The sequence below is a fragment of the Gossypium hirsutum genome, chromosome A04, assembly GCF_007990345.1.
Source record: "Gossypium hirsutum isolate 1008001.06 chromosome A04, Gossypium_hirsutum_v2.1, whole genome shotgun sequence".
Taxonomy (NCBI): domain Eukaryota; kingdom Viridiplantae; phylum Streptophyta; class Magnoliopsida; order Malvales; family Malvaceae; genus Gossypium; species Gossypium hirsutum.
The window spans coordinates 2,711,081-2,729,044 of record NC_053427.1 but is presented as its reverse complement, the minus strand read 5'-3'; positions in this window follow the sequence as shown (position 1 = coordinate 2,729,044).

Below are 17,964 nucleotides of genomic sequence, written 5' to 3'. Positions count from 1 at the left end.
AACAAGGGATATTTTCCTTTTCAGTCTCTATTCTTTTTAACGCGTTACATTTTAATCCTTATTAGCCTATTTTTATTATTTGCAATTTATACCCCTAGTTTCGTTTAAATTTCAATTAAATCCGTTATTTATTTAATTTCAACCCTTTCATGGAATTTTTTATTTTATTATTATTTATCTATTTATTATTTTTCCTTGCTTTTTATTTTAATATTTATATTGTTCATATATATATTGTTATATTTTCATTATTACCTCATTTTATTTTATTTTATTTTTTTATGTTATTTCATTATTCCTTTGATTATTTTTGGCATTTTCAAGTCGTGTCTTTTCAATCATGTATTTTTTTATTTTATTTTAAGTTACTTTATCGTTTTAAATACATATCGTTTTAAATATTACATTTTTTATTATTCAAAAAAAGGAGAAATTTTTAAAAATAAGGCAATATTCTGTATTTGGAGATTCTGGAAGTCGTACCCTAACTTACGAGGTTTTGACTTTCTCGTTGAACCTAGATGACTGAATATCCTTTTAAAATTAAAATACATGAGATCTAAGTAAATAATAAAATAAACAACGAGCTTATTTTCGAGGATTCAAGATGTCATGTTCTACCTTACGGGATGTGACATTTTATTACCTCGAGATAAAAGGCTCTTTTACATACGTTTTAATTAAAAATAACATTATGTAAAGTTGGATCGTGTTTTAAATTCTCTTTAAATTTTTAATTTTTGACACCAAAGACATCAAGTAATCAATTAGCTACCAATTTTGGGCGTAACAAGGGTGTTAATCCTTCCTCGTGCGTAGCCGACTCCCAAACCCATCTCTTGGATTTTGTAGACTAGAAATCATCATTTTAGTAAATCTAAACTTTTATTAAAATGATCAAATTAAGATGTGATCCGATCACTTCTGATAAAAAAAAGGATTGGTGGCAACTCCTATTTTTAAAATAAAAACTTGAACTAAAAAAAAAGGTTTCGACAGCTTGGAGACTCCACTAGGGACAAAATAAGAAAGTCCAGCCACGAGTTGATTACTTTTGGTCTTTTTGTCAAAAATTGATAATTTGGTTTAAATTTATGATCCCTTCGTTGCATTTCATCGTTCATGTTTTGATATCTCAGGTTGTATAGCGATCCAGTATATCTGTTTTATTGGTTCCAAAGTTTTTTTTATGTGTTTTTCGCATATTGCATTGCATAACCGTTCGATTTTGCCCTTCTTAAGTGGGAGTGAGAAGTTATTCCTTCGTGAGGTCTTCACCTCCATATAGGATAGTGGATCGCTTTCGAAATACATCCGTACTTGTCTCTTTGTGAGATCTTCATCTCGTACAGCCATAAGGAAATATATTCCCTTAAACTGAACTCGGTTCGTATGAGCCTATAATGGGTGAGGATCTAGGAATCTGTCGGTTCAGGTACCCTTACTTTAGAACCAAACCACATGTAATGAGCCCTAAGAGCTTACCCTAGATAGGACCATACCGAACCTCTAGTGGTCACCCGAATATCTGCTCTATGTATTATTTATTGCTTGCTTTAAATACTAGCTTTGTATGAAATGTACTGACTTGTTTCGTTTTGTTTTGGCTATGATTGCATTGCATTTTCATATAAAAAAAAGGAGTGTTGATTCGTGTTCGGTTGCTAAATAGAGAGCTTGTCATGGAAAATGGGTTTCTTGATAAAGTAGAAAACAACACGGCCACGCGAATATGGTCCAAGAAAAGGCAACAAGAGAAAGGTGATAGCCTGTGAGAGGGGCAGGTCAGAGTTATGGACCACGTTATGAGCGAAGCTTTGGTCCGAGTATGAGAAGTGGCTGATCACTTGCAAATCATAGCCATTCAAAGCCTGAAATATGAATCAGAGTCGGATCGAGGCCGAGAATTGGCTTTGTTTCTTGGGAAAGTTAATGTTTTGAATGTGAAGGCGAGACCGTATATGTATCCATTTTATGTAAAGAAACTTATTTTCTAGTAAAGTTGTTCTAACGAAATTGAATTAGAATCAACGCCTTTTTGCATGTATCTTTTCCATTCGTTAACATACTATTAATATTTGCTTTAGAATTGATATGAATTATAAATTGATTTGCTTTAGAATTGATATGAATTCTAATTTTTTCTTGAAATAGGCCTCACTATTAATATTTAATTCATATTTACTTTTTTTTAATTAAGTCCTAATTTAATTAAAACATACTATTTTTAAATTAGACCTCTTAATTAGATTTCGTTTTAGATTTAATACAATAATACCTAATTATTCTAAACTCCTAAATTTTAGGGTGTTACAATATAAATTCTAAATTGATTTACCCATAAAAATAAAAAAAATGGATCTCTCGGATAAAAAATTAAAAGAAATTAAAAATAATTTATAAAAATCCAAAGAGGAATAACCATGGTTAAGCCATGTGGTTAGAGCAGAACAAATATTGAGTTCACAGTATTAATTTGAATTTGATTTTAGTTTTGTTTGCGCTCCGAAAAGAATAGTGAGTAATTACTATCGAGATTGTGGGTTTCTTCACTACTTTTTTAGGCATTGTGGATGAATTCTTCACGCTGTCACCTTTTTATTATTTTTATGATGGATAATTAAGTATGAAAAGTCTTCACCACTTTTGCTAGTGGGATAGGTTTTGTTGATGAATTACTATCAAGTTTTTATTTTTTATTATTTTTATAATGAATAATTAATTATCAAGTTCCTTCACCACTTTCGCAACTGGCAAACCCGTCAGACTTAGGCAAACCAATAATAAAATCCATGGATAAACTCTCCCATGGCCTTTCTGGGACTGGCAGGGGTTGAAGCAAGCCGGCTGGAGTCTTTAACTCAACCTTGTCTTGTTGGCACACTAGACAAGTTTTCACATAGGTTTCCACATCAGCACCCATGTGAGGCCAATAATAGCGATCCTCCAAAAGGCCCAAAGTGCGATGCATCCCTGGATGGCCTGCCCATTTCGAGTCATGACATTCCTTCATGACTTCCTTACGGAGTTTCCCATAATGGGGCACATAGAGGCGGTGTCCATGAGTGTATACTAGCTCCCCATCAAGCCAAAATCTTCTTGTTTTTCCCTCCTTGGCAAGCTCAATCCAATTTTTGGCCGTAGGATCATGGGACAATCCCTCTCGAATGCGTTCCAACAAAGAGCCATCAGGTTGACTGATTGCTGCGAATTCCATCTTTCGACTAAGTGCATCAGCAACATTGTTGGCACTTCCTGGTTTATATTCCATTGTGAAATCAAACTCTGCTAGTAAAACCTGCCATCGAGCCTGCTTGGGAGACAACTTTTTCTGGGTTAGAAAGTAACTATTGGCAACATTGTCGGTAAGGACCACGAACCTGGAACCCAATAAATAATGTCTCCATGTGCGCAAGCAGTGTACTACCGCAGTCATCTCTTTCTCTTGGACCGTATATCTACGTTCCGTCTCGTTAAGCTTTCGACTCTCGAAAGTAATTGGGTGTCCATCTTGCATCAGTACTCCCCCAATAGCATAATCTGATGCATCTGTACGTACCTCGTAAGGCTTCGTAAAATCCGGCAAGACAAGTACAGGCTCCCTCGTCATTTCTTGCTTCAATTGGTTGAAGGCCTTCTCACATTCTGGATTCCAATCCCATACCTTCCCCTTCTTCAACATGTCCGTCAAGGGAGTGGTAATTTTGGAGTAGCCTTCGACAAAGCGGCGATAGTAATTTGCCAATCCAAGGAAAGATCTCAACTCTGTTACCTTGGTTGGAGGCTCCCACTCTGAAATGGCTCGAATCTTATTTTTATCCATTCGGATCTTACCGCCTCCCACAATGTGGCCTAAGAATGACACCTCTTGTTGGGCAAATGAGCATTTCTCCTCCTTGACGAATAGCTCATTTTCCCTCAAAGTCTGGAACACCTCCCTCAAGTGTCTTACGTGCTCTTCAAACGACTTGCTATAGACCACAATATCGTCAAGGTAAACAACCACAAAACGATCAAGAAAGGGTTGAAGTACCTTATTCATTAGGGTGCAGAATGTAGCTGGAGCATTCGTGAGTCCGAAAGGCATCACAAGGAACTCATACGAACCGTACCGTGTCACACAAGCTGTCTTTGGTTCGTCCCCCTCGACTATCCGAACTTGATGATACCCCGATCTCAAATCTAACTTGGTAAACCATCTTGCACTACCAAGCTGGTCGAACAAATCTGCGATAAGAGGAATAAGATACCTATTCTTCACGGTGATCTTGTTTAGAGCTCGATAATTGATGCACATTCTTAAGGACCCATCGTGTTTCTTTTGGAACAACACTGGCGCACCATATGGGGATTTAGATGGTCTAATGAATCCCGCATCCAAAAGTTCCTTCAATTGTTTCCGCAACTCTTCTAATTCTGGCGGAGACATACGATAGGGGGCCTTTGCTGGCGGCACCACATTGGATACTAACTCGATTTTGTGGTCCACCTCCCTCTTGGGTGGCAAACTTTTTGGCAACTGAGCAGGCATTACATCTCGAAATAATTGTAGCAATTGTCCCACTTCTTTCGGGGTCTCACTAACAGACTCAGCGGTCTCTTCGATCTTCAAGGTGGCTAAATATGAGACTTCATTTCTCCGTACACCTTTAGCAAACTGAATTGCTGATAGTGTTTTTCCCTCAAAGCTTCTCTTCCTTGTCACTTTCACCATGGATTGATGTTTCGCATCTGAAATCACCATGTAATTGCTCGAAGGGGCAATAAGAGCTTTAACCTGATCAAGGAAGCTTAGTCCCACCACAAAATCATAGTCATCAAGTGGTATTACCTTAATGGATACCTTCCCTGACCAATTACCCAGCTGAAGATCCACTCCCTTTGCAACCCCCTTGATTGGAATACTTTCTGAGTTCACTGTTTTGATCTGACCCCCTTCATTATCTATCTTGAGGCCTAGTTTACAAGCAGCCTCCTCAGACATGAATAAATCAGAAGCGCCTGTGTCGACGAGCGCATTCAATTTTCTGCCGGCCACAATGATGTCTACAAACATCAAACCATGGCTCATTCTATCTTCGACACCCCCTAGTATCGATCCAAGGTTGTTATCCTCCACATCGGACTCCCCCTTTGCTTCCATAGCCTTGAGAGCGGCCTTCTTTGGACAATCCTTGATCATATGTGGACCCTCACAGTGGAAGCACCTTATAGGCCCACTCTTTCTCTTGTCCCAAGGTTTCTTACCATCGCCATTCCTAGTGGGCCTTTCTTTATCTCCCCCACTATTACCCTTTAATCTGGGTTTAGAAGAATTGGAATTGTCTTTCCTCCCACCAAATTCAGCAAGTGATTCTGCTACTGACATAGCCTTGGTGAGCTCTTGAACTCCTCGGCGCTGCAACTCTTGCTTCGCCCACGGTTTTAATCCGTCCATAAAGGAAAAGAATGCCTCTTTCTCCCTCATATCTGAGATTTGGAGCATAAGCTCGCTAAACTCCTGTACATACTCCCTCACAGTGCCTTGTTGCGCAAGCCGACGCAACCTTGCCCGAGCCTCATCCTCGGCATACTCTGGGTAAAACTGTGCTTTGAACTCACATCGAAACTCCTCCCATGTTTCGATTTCAGACCCACCACGTCTCACATCAGTGGACCTACGACGCCACCACAACAAAGCAACGTCAGATAAATACATCGCAGCAGTAGTTACCTTAGTGACATCCTCCGTGATGCCTTTGGCACAGAAGTATTGCTCGATTCCCCACAAAAAGTTGTCCACATCTCTTGCGGACCTTGATCCCTTAAACTCTTTGGGCTTGGGAACATCAATATTGGGCTTGGGTGCGGCAGCCGCTAACCCACCGTTGCCCAAGGTAACCTTGTAGATTGTGAGTTCACCCTTGAGCTCCACAATCTCTCCCTTCAAGGCCACCACCATAGCCTCAATGGCATCATCTCTACCAGTCAACTGTTTCATATTATCCGTCACATACTCTTTAAGCTGCTCCTGCATGGACTGCAGTCCATCATGGAGCCTATCATCAACATCTTCAACCCTCTCCTTGATATCCCCCATTGAACTCTCGAGAGTGACGACGCGATCCTCTAAAGCTGACAATATGTCCCTTGAGCGACTGGCTTTCCTAGCCCTCCCACGGGTCTCCATTCCCTCAACTTCTTTTGACATCTTTCAACGGTGGCTTCGAACCTTAGCTTGGATACCAACTGTCACGGACTTAGAGTTTTCCCACGCGATCCGTGCGGCCTTAGGCAGTTTCTCTGCTCAAAACGCCTAAGTCAGCCTAACTTGTAACAAAAAAGATTCAGCAGCAAAAACACCCAAGTCAACTTCACTCGCAACAATAAAGGATTCAATAGAATTCCCTTAAGATTTTCACGAAGAACAACAGAAGAACGAAGTAAGAACGAGCCTTGAAAGATGAACAAAAGCAAGAACACTTGAGAGAAAAGTTTGAGTGAATGCTCTCAAAATTCTTATTAATAACCCAATGAATATACAATGAGCAAAGAGGTCTCTATTTATAGTTGAGCCTCACAGTATATCAATAGCTATAATTTAAAAGCTGAATACAATTAGAACTCTAAGCTTACATAACCAGCTATATACAAATAGAACTCTAAGATTCCATAATTATATCTTCTAGAACACTTCCCATTTCTATCAGGCTCTTGAGATGGGCTTTTAATCTCTCCAATCACCGGGCCAGTTTGGTTGGGCCAGTTTGGTTGGGCTTAATGACCTCCCTCGAACACGATGGATCGCACCAGTTTGTCATGGTTGCGAGCACCGACGCGCAACCCATGACATAAGAATCAACTTCCAATGTGGCCACGTGTTGGAAAAATTCAGTTTAATAAAACAGTTTTTTGTCATGGAGAAAAATTAAAATTTTTAATAAAATTTTTAAAATTGAGTTGGTTTGTAATATTTACAGCAATAAATTTTTTTTTTTAAAAATACCTGTGCTTTGTGCAAAACAGATCCTAGGCGTTTCCAGCATTCAACAGAATAGTATTTTTCGCTATCCTCATACCACAAATTACTTTGAGTGTGGGTTTGAACAATCACAAACCAAACATAGAATCAAAAATAATTTATCACTTTTAGTAGGAATGTAATTTTCTTTGCAATAAAAACAGGTAAAATTGTTATTCCTATAAAGATATAATTTATTATTAGAAAATAAATATCCACAATTTTATGATAGATTAACAATATTAAAAACTTATGTGAAAGTTGTATGAATAGATCTACCAGTGTCATCTATCTATAAGGAGATATAAAAGAATCCTAATAGAATTAGTAAAACACAAATAATATTTATTTAATAGAAAAATTAGTTTTCTAATTTAACTAGAAGGGGGGGGCACTCCCTAGTTAAGTACATTAGGAATGCTGCCCTTCATATGTAATATGAGAGAGATTTGGGCATTTCCTGTATTGAGTTGAATTATCTGTGCTTTCTAAATTTTAACCCAACATTTTATAATTTAATTTAACCCAATACATGTTTTTCTATTTCTCAAAATAAATATTGTTTATTTACTTAATTTAATTAGATAAATTAATTTTCTAATTAAATAATTTTTTCAATCTCATTTTAATCGTGTTAAAGTTACGAGAACTTTATTGTAAAAGAATTTATGAGAAAATATATTTAATTTATATTCTCAACGGATTCACAATGGCTAATTAATTTAATTTCATTTTTAAATTTCAATTCTTTAATTAAATAATAATTCAAAAATCTTAAATTAATTCTCAAGTCATTTCTACACTCAGTGTAAAAAAACACATTCATTTGTGAATGTGACACATTTATCTAACTTTATCATTTCCATTCATTTCTGCTCATTTGATTTTATATGCAAATCATTTTTGGTTTTAGTAAGCTAGCAGAAAGATCGATTAAACATATGCAATTAGGCTTCAAATGATTTGTAATGAAGTTCTAGCTTTTTACCTATTAATTATGAACTTATTTAATCATGAAGTTATTTCATTATAGTATTGTGATTGACATCTCCCTTATTACATACCATTACGAAAACTACTTAATCAATCATCATCCAATGATATAGTCATAAGTGGGTTACCCTCATAGGATATATTAATCTCTTTGAGATAAATTTGTTCTTCCAATATGATCCTATTTTATGTCATGATAACCATTACATCTTCTTTCATGAAAAGTTAATTACTATCAAATAGTAATCATGTCGTTTACCACAAAGAAAAACGACATGTAGTCACGTTTACTTTTAATCTATTATGTAATGTCAATTAAAGGATATCATTCACTCATTTATTGAGCTTTGAATTCTACTATTTTGAATAACGCTACATACTGTACAAGTCGTATACCCAACACACCAACTTTCAGTTCTTTATCAATTTGGACTCAAGCTTTTACTTACACTAAAGCATACAAGTGACGCATACATAGTCCTTCATCCACCCAGGATTAATGTATGCCACACTACGAACATCACAAGTGAATAGATCCATGAACGGATCTAAAATTTATTCTATTTGGGTCCTGTCCGATGTGTTGTCAGTCTAGTCAGTCACATCTGTGTCTCTATCTTTCGGAAGCCATTTCCTTTTATGCTGAAGACAAAACATCTCCCCCATTAGACTTGATAGACAACATATTAGTCTTTCAATCGGTTTGCTAATTTCCTACTAGACTAAAGACATGTTTAGGTTCATCTATTAATAAAAGTTATTTTTCCATGTTACGATCCGACCACATAATATCACTCTTAAAAATAGCATAACATAACTTAATGAATTTAACAATTACCATTTGATCGTAACTAAAATTTTAAAATAAAAAAAATTAAAATAAAATTAATGAAATTAAAGTATGAAAATTAAATACACAACTTATACAAAATGCAAAAATTATTAAGAAAGTTAACTATTTAAATTATAAATAGAGTTTAATCAAGTCTTCACTTTTGAAAACATTTCGAGGTTATTTTATTTAAATATATCATTAATTAGTTTAGAGTTATTGATTTTGCTTTTTTTTTTCATTTATTTTATTTTTACTTTTAGAATAAAATAATAATTGAAAGAAGCCTCAATGATGTGAAAACGTTTTTTAAAGTCAAAAGAGAAGCATTAAACATAAGCAAGAAAAAGTGATTATTTTATTTAAAAGAAATGTGGTGTTTACTTATAATTTTATCTCTTCAAATCTTCAATAGCTTTGCAATCAAGGATATCATTATTTTGAATACGCTTAAATCACTGATTTATAATTTTATCACTCTTTTTTTTTTTTGTTTGGTTTTTTAAGAGAAGTATTTTCTACCTTTGTTATTCAAAGTCAGTGAATCCATTAAGTTTATTTTTTGAAAAAAAAATGCTTAATCCTTGAATTGGTATCTAGATTTTGTCATTTTTCCCATTTTGGTACTTAAATATTTTTTGGTCACAAATGCTACCTAAACTATTTTTCCCAAAATGGGGAACTCTATTGTTGGACAAACCGTTAAGTCTATTTAAAAAAAAAGACATAAATTTCAAAATTATATATGAATTTTGATTTAATATGTTATTATATACATTAACTTTAATTTGATTCAATTATACACGTGAAACTCTAATTGTGGTTCAAATCTATACTTGAAACTTTAATTTTGATTTAATCATACTCATTTAAAGAAATAAATTCATCAATTTATTTTTATAGTGGATAAATATAATTATTTATATATGCAATATATAAACATAAAATAATGTTATAACAATAATTTTGTTAATTATTTACAATAATTGGATCAAATCAAAATTTTATGTATACAATTGTACAAAATTAAAGCTTATATATACAAATACGTATTAAACCATAGTTTATGTACAGTTTTGATATTTATCCCTTTCAAAAAAGGCAACCAATTAAAAACCGCCCTGTAACAAAAAAGATAAACATATTATTTTCTTTATATAAATTTAAAAATATTAAAATTCCATAAAAATTAAATTAAAAATAGATAAAAATGGTTCAACTAGGTTTTTTTTAACTTGGTTCAATTTATTTGTATTGGTCCCCGAGTCAGCCAGTTTTACTTCTATATCCAAATCAATTTCCTATCCAATCGACTGATCTAGTATAGTTCTGAAAATATTGGTTTTGATCAATGAGAGAACTTTTTCAATTCTGTCAAGTCGAGTAAATAGGCAATGAAGTTTAAAAACAAAATTAATTGGCAACGTTTCAACCTCCCGTGGGCCAATTTCGAACATTGTTGGCTTTGCCAAACATTATAAAGGAATAAGAAATAAATATTAAAAAATAAATAAAAGAGGGAGAGAAATAATGTAAAAGAAAATAAAAGAATTAAAATTTATTTTTTAAAGTTTATATGATGTGGCATTCGATAATTGGTTAAAATTTTTTTAACGGATATAACAAAAAGTTTAGATATCAACTTGGGAAAAAAGAGAGTATTTTTTAGGTAGTAATTTGTGGGTTAAACTTTTTTTTTTAAATAGACTAAATGGTGCGACTAATGGAGATACCAATTGGGGGGAGGAAAATAGTTTATGTACCACTTGTGACATAATTTAAGTATTAATGTGTGGGTTAAGTCAATTTTGTGTGCAGAGAAAATATGAAGAAAATATTTTTAGTAAAAGTTGTTATATTTCGTGAAAGAGATTATGTTTTTTTTAATTAAGTATAACGACTTTTATTATTGTTAATATCAAGTAAATATATTTTTCTTACAAATGTATTCAAATATTTGTGAGTAATATATAGAAATAACAAATTAACATGGTATCACTTTAAAAATCACTGTGAACTTTACATCATTGTGTCTTCTACCAACAACCACTTTTTTTTTAAAATAAAATAAATAAATGAAAAAAAGAAAACGAAGTGAAATCAATGCGGATGTCTTTATTTTCCACTAATTAAGGATTTTAAATAAAATAATCCAAAGTCTATCTATAATTTAAACTGTTATATTCTATTATTAGTTTTTAAGTTTCACATTCAATTTTTATATTTTAACTTTTTTATTTTTAGTCTTTAATTTTTTGAATTTTAAAATTTTATATGATAATTTTTTTGATATAATATTAAGAGTAGGAGATAGGAGTAATACTGTTTGAATTCGTATTGTACATGTTGAAACCATCCTTTTTTATTTAAAAATTTTATGTTTAATAAAAGTGGGGAATCGACTGTTTGAAAATAAAACGTGGAGTCGCTACCGATCTTTTTATTTTGGTGTGATCGGATCACCTAAGAATTTGGTTATTTTAATAAAACATTTTTGGTTTACTAAAACAACGATTCTGATCTACGAAAATATGAGAAAACGGGCTCAGGAGTCGGTTACATATGAGGAAGGATTAGCACCCTCACTACGCCCAAAATTGGTATCAAATCGATTAAATACTGTCCTTATGTCTAAAATTAAAAATGTTTTTGAAATGTGAGTGAAATTCCAAAGGAATCCTCGATTGTTTTGAACAAATGAAAAAGCGCAACCCAGCACGATAGGGCACGATTCTCCAATCGCCAAACATCGAACGTCCCTTGTTTTGAAAGGTTTTTAATAAGCATGAGTGAAAACCTAAGGGAATATTCGATTGTTTTGAGGAAACGAGAAATCACAACCCAACACGATAGGGCGTGATTCTCGAATTGTTAAACGCCGAATATTGCCTTCATTTTAAATGATTTTTAGAAGACATGCGTGAAATTTTGGAGGGATATTTGATTATTTTAAGCAAACGAGAAATTGCAACCCAACACGTTAGGGCACGATTCCGCGAATTGCCAAATGTCGCATATCGCCTTCGTTTTAAAGAATTTTTTTTTAAAATTGTGAAACTAGCTTAAAACGTATTAATTCGATTTGAAATAAGACGAAATTAATCATAAAATTTAGATTTTATAAAGCCACATTTCAAAAATCAAAAGGAAAGCGATGATATGGGGGAATATGCGCATGTGAGGTACGATACTTGATGAATGAGAATATTAATCAACTGACAGAATAAGTGATAAAAAATAATTAACCTAGAAATTATAGCTTAATCTTAATCATGTATGATGAGTTATTAGCAATTTAATAAGATGGATACCATGCAAGGAATGTATATATATAAGACAACCATTAAAGTATATGCAAGTTTATTATAAAAAGAACATGAGGTTAATAATGAGATATATATAAATTTTTAAAATAGTCCAAAAATTATACACACCCCTATATTAAAACATTTAAATGATAGGTTATATAAAATACACAAGTAATGTAATATAAAGAAGAAAATAATAATAATAATAATAATTTTAATTGAAAGAGTTTCTACAATTATTCCATATATACATAAAGAAAATGTTTGGTAAATCACAAAGAAAAGGTATTTTAAAATAAAAAATCTATTAAAGTAATGAGTATGTATATATATATATGTAAATACGTGTAAATTTATATAAAAATGATAATATACTTAGGTCTAGTAATGTATATGAGTCAAATACATGTACTAATATAAATGAATATAAAATAACTTAAATCTCATGTAAAATATATATACAAAGCACATTTGAATAGCAAAAATATATATTAAAATACAAGGGTCTAATGTTATATAGATCAAATATAGATATCTATAAATATATATACGTATATAAAAATAATTTAGAAGATGTGTTATATGGGATTGTATAATAAAATACAATAATAAATTTAAGAAAACATATGAAAATCATAGCATAAGGTTGACAATGTATATATATATATATGAAATAAGACCAACTTTAATACCAAATATATATGTATAAATATATATAATAGTGTATATAAAGAAAACACTTGCGTGAGGCAGTATACGAAATATGATAGCATAGTTACCCAAATTACGATAAGTAAATGATGCAAGTTAGACGATGAATACAAATGAATGAACACAAGTGGAATAAAATAAAACATAGAGTGAATAAAAAAAACTAATTGAAATCACATAAAGGAGATGGCTTAATTAAAATCACGTTAAAATGGAAGGGTAATTCGTAAATACAAAAAAAGGCTAGCGCATAATGTGTACAAATATACAAGGATCAAAGCTGGAATTATTCCAGACTCCAAAAAGATGTGTACAAGCGCGGACTAAAGCGCGAACGTATGCAAACCGTAGGGGCAATTTTAAGAAAATGAAACGCAAATGCGAGCTGATTGACCTGGGGCGCGAAAGAAGAGGGACCGATATGGCAAATAATCCCTCACCACAAAAACAAGCGGATCCCAGGGGCGAAAGGGACGGATCGGGTCAGGCATAAACACACGGCACCGTTTTGGAGCCATTGGAACGGGCCCAAACGGTGCCGTTTTTGGTTCTATAAAAGCCTCAAACAAGGCCACATTTGGCCGAATCAAGAACCCTAGCCCCATTTTGCTTCACCAACCGACCTATAACCCTCCTTTTCAGGTACCGATTCGTCTCCCTAAACGGCGATCGGTACTTTCATGCCTTGAGGGACATTTTTTAGCCTCGTGACTCCATTTTGACTCCGATATCGACGAAACCAAAAGAAGTCTACGTCATACTCGCAAGGTATTTTCTTATCCCTATGCTTTTATACCCTTTTTTGTAACGATGATGGATTTGAATCAATGCTGATAACAGAAAGAAGAAAAAAGAAGAAAGGTATATAAAAAACGAGAGCCAAAATCACCTCTCTTTTTTTGATCGATTGTTATTATCTCTTTGCTTGTACATTATGCCTTTGTATTTCGTCTGTGAACGTAACCCAATATAATCGATCCATTCTTAGCTTTATAGCCGAAAAGAAAGAGGAAAATAAATTAAAAAAATACAATATTTTCTCTTTTGTTTCTATTTGTTGCTGCTCTGTTTGTCTTTTTGCAAGTACGGGTGCGCGCTGGCGTGTGTACGGAGGCTTGGCATGGTTGCTGGAGGTGCTGGCATGGTACGGAGGCTGGGGCTGCTGTCCGGTTGTGGCGCATCTGCTACTAGGGCTAGGGTTTTGCCAAATTTGTTTAGTATTCGGGCCGTTTGGGCTCATTTTCGATATTAGGTCAGTCTTTGGGCCGTTTGGGTTAATTTGGTTTTATTTTGGGTTGTAATTGGACAGATATGGACTGTTGATATTTGGATTTTTATATTATTTATATATTTTTACTTGTTTTTGGATTGTTTGTAGCGGGCCGGGCAAAAATTGGGTATTACAGCTGCCCCTCTTTGCTCATTGTCGTGTAACGAGAATAGAGCAAAGACTATAAAAAGGCCAATTTTGCCCGGTCTGGCTAAGTCTCAAAATCTTGATCTTCATCTTCCCCAAAAGTATTCTGATGTCTTCAGGAGTGTCAAATTGGCTATCCTCAACCTGCTTCTTGAAGACTTGGGAACACCAATCTATTATTTTTGATCTGCTCTCTGCCAATACAGAGATGTCAAATCTGCTATCTTCGATCTGCTCTCTGCCAAAACAGAGACGCCAAATCTGCTATCTTTGATCTGCCCTCTGACAATACAGAGACGCTAAATCTGATATCTTCGATCTGCTCTCCACCAATACAGAGATGCCAAATCTGCTATCTTCGATTTGTTCTCTGCCAATACAGAGATGCCAAATCTGCTATCTTCGATCTGCTCTCCGCCAATACAGAGATGCCAAATCTGCTATCTTCAATCTGCCCTCTGACAATACAAAGACGCCAAATCTGATATCTTCGATCTGCTATCCACCAATACAGAGATGCCAAATCTGCTATCTTTGATTTGCCCTTTGACAATATAGAGACGCTAAATCTGCTATCTTCGATCTGCTCTCCGCCAATACAGAGACGCCAAATTTGTTATCTTTGATCTGCTCTTCACTAATACAGAGATGCCAAATCTGTAGGATTCGCCAATGTCGCTACACTGTCTTCTGAAAACATGATGTGTAGAATGGGTTTCCTGTATCTGTACATGTCAAATAACTAGGATGCTATGATCGAGATGAATCAAATGTCCCTAACTAGATGTGGTGTTTATGTCAAATAATTAAAATGCTATGATCGAAATGAATCAAGTGCTCCTAACTAGATGTGGTGTTTATGTCAAACAATTAGAATGCTATGATCGAAATGAATCAAGTGCTCCTAACTAGATGAATGATTATGAATGTAGAAATGTCATGAGCGTGATTCCTTTTTAAACATTTAAGGTGTCATTGCTCATAATTCACTCAGGTTCTATCATTGATGTGCTACCACGCCCTCTTGCTTAGCTGTTATCTTCGATAGAAAATTTGAAAAAATATTCACAATTAGGACCCTTCTTTTTCGAATGTTTCCAACTTTGAACCTGGTTAGTCCTGACTAGTGGCCCTGTTTCAAGTTCTTGTACTATTTAAAGACTTTCCGGAGTAATATGCATAACATCTTTTGTGTGAATATTACATGTCCAAAAATCGTGATTTTAACAAAAAATGCTCGAAAGAGATTATCATAATGGACTAAATGGAATTTTATTGAGTAAAACTGAAAGTGAATACATCAAGCAGGATAGCCAGTCTACTAAAGCACAAAGTACAATAAAAAGAAAAGAGGTGCCCCAGATATCTTAGCACGAGTTTCACTATTCCAATTTCTCAAAGGCTCCTTCGAACCAAATGTGTATTCAGGAGATCGTGCATATTTTGTTGATGCTCCAAGGTGTACTGTTCTTCTGTCTTGCTGATTTTGGGAGGACAAGACTACCATATGCCTCATATTCAAAATTTGAGCTACCTGTTTTCGGGTTTTCAACTCAAAAGCCCCTTTGGTCTCAAAGTGCCCTTTGCGGGTTTTCACCTTGGCCTCTCTATTTTTTTTTTAGATTTCAGAGCGCCCTTTGCGGGTTTTCACTCTGGCCTCTCTTTCTTCAGGTAAAATACTTCTTGATCAAATCCAAGTTTACAGGATTGGGCAAGTTTCTACCGTCCATCTCGGCTAGAATCAATGCTCATCCGGAGAAAGCTTTCTTCACCACGTAAGGCCCTTCCTAATTAGGCGTCCATTTCCCTCGAAAATCCTTCTGTATGGGAAGGATCTTTTTCAAAACTAGGTCTCCTTCGTGGAATTGTCTAGGGCGAACCTTTTTGTCATAAGCCCGCATCATTCGTTTTTGGTACATCTGACCATGACGGATAGCTCTTAGCCTTTTTTCTCAATTAAGTTCAATTGATCGTATCGAGACTGGATCCATTCTGCCTCGTCCAACTTTAACGTAGATAAAACTCAGAGTGATGGGATCTCGACTTCAATCGGCAACACCGCCTCCATTCTGTAGACCAAAGAGATAGGGGTTGCCCCGGTTGAGGTTCTGACTGACGTTCGATAAGCAAAGAGGGTAAACAGTAACTTCTCATGCCAATCTTTGTAGGTCTCAGTCATCTTCCCCACAATCTTCTTAATATTTTTATTGGCTGCTTCCATTCATCTTCGGGCGATATGGTGACGAGTTGTGGTGTCTGATCTTAAATTGACTGCAGACTTCCGCGATCGTACTATTGTTCAGGTTTAATGCATTGTCAGATATCATCCTCTCCGGCATTCTGTATCGACATATGATCTCTTTTTTCGGGAACTTGCTCACTGCTGACTTTGTGACACTAGCATACGAAGCGGCTTCTACCCATTTGGTGAAGTAGTCGATAACCACAAAGATGAATCGATGCCCATTGGAAGCTTTCGGCGATATTGGTCCAATCACATCCATGCCCCACATAGAGAATGGCCATGAAGAAACCATAACATGCAGCGGTGAAGGAGGCACATGAATTTTGTCTCCGTAGATTTGGCACTTATGGCATCTCTTGGCGTAATTGACACAGTCTCCTTCCATAGTGGACCAATAGTTCCTGAATCTCATAATTTGCCTAGCCATTGTAAAGCCATTAGCGTGTGTCCCACAGACGCCTTCATGGACTTCTTCTAAGATTTTCTTAGCCTCTACAGCGTCTACACATCTTAGTAGCATTTGATCCTTTCTTCTTTTGTATAGGATCTACCCATCTAAGACATAGTCAATGGCCAATCTTCTCAGCGTCCTCTTGTCATTTTTGCTTGCCTGGTTCGGGTATTCACGATTCTTCACGTATTACAATATATCGTGATACCAAGGGTGATAATCTCTCTCTCCATCTTCTTCAATTTTGTAACAGTGGGCTGGAGTTTCATAAATGCTTATCCGGATGGGTTTAACATCTTCTTGTTTATTGACGTTGATCATGGAAGCTAAGGTGGCCAAAGCGTCGACCATTTGATTTTCGTCCCGTAGAAGGTAGCAGAAGGTAATGTCATCGAACTCTTTAACCAATCCAAGGACTAGTTTTCGATAGTCGATCAACTTGGGGTCTCTGTTCTCCCATTCTCCCTTGAGTTGGTAAATTACTAGCGCAGAATCCCCATACACCTCTAGCACTTTAATCTTGCGTTCTATGGCTGCGCGGATACCATGATGCACGCTTCGTATTCTGCCATGTTATTCGTACAATCAAAATCTAATTTACTAGCGAATGGATAATGATCTCCGTTTGGGGATACCAAGACTGCCCCGATTCTATTACCCACGGCATTCGATGCCCCATCGAAGTTCAGCTTCCAAGGAAGTTCTTCCAGAGCACCTTCTTTAGTGGTAGCAACACATATTAGGTCTTCATTCAGAAAGTCGAAGTTCAAAGGCTCGTAGTCTTCCAAAGCTCTACTGGCCAGAAAATCTGCTATTACGCTTCCTTTTACTGCTTTCTGTTTCACATAGACTATGTCAAATTCAGAGAGTAGAATTTGCCATCGGGCCATCCTTCCATTTAGGGCTGTTGCCTCTATCATGTACTTTAAAGGGTCCAATTTTGATATGAGCCAAGTGGTGTGATACAACATATACTACCTCAGCCTTCAGGTTGTCCAAATTAGGGC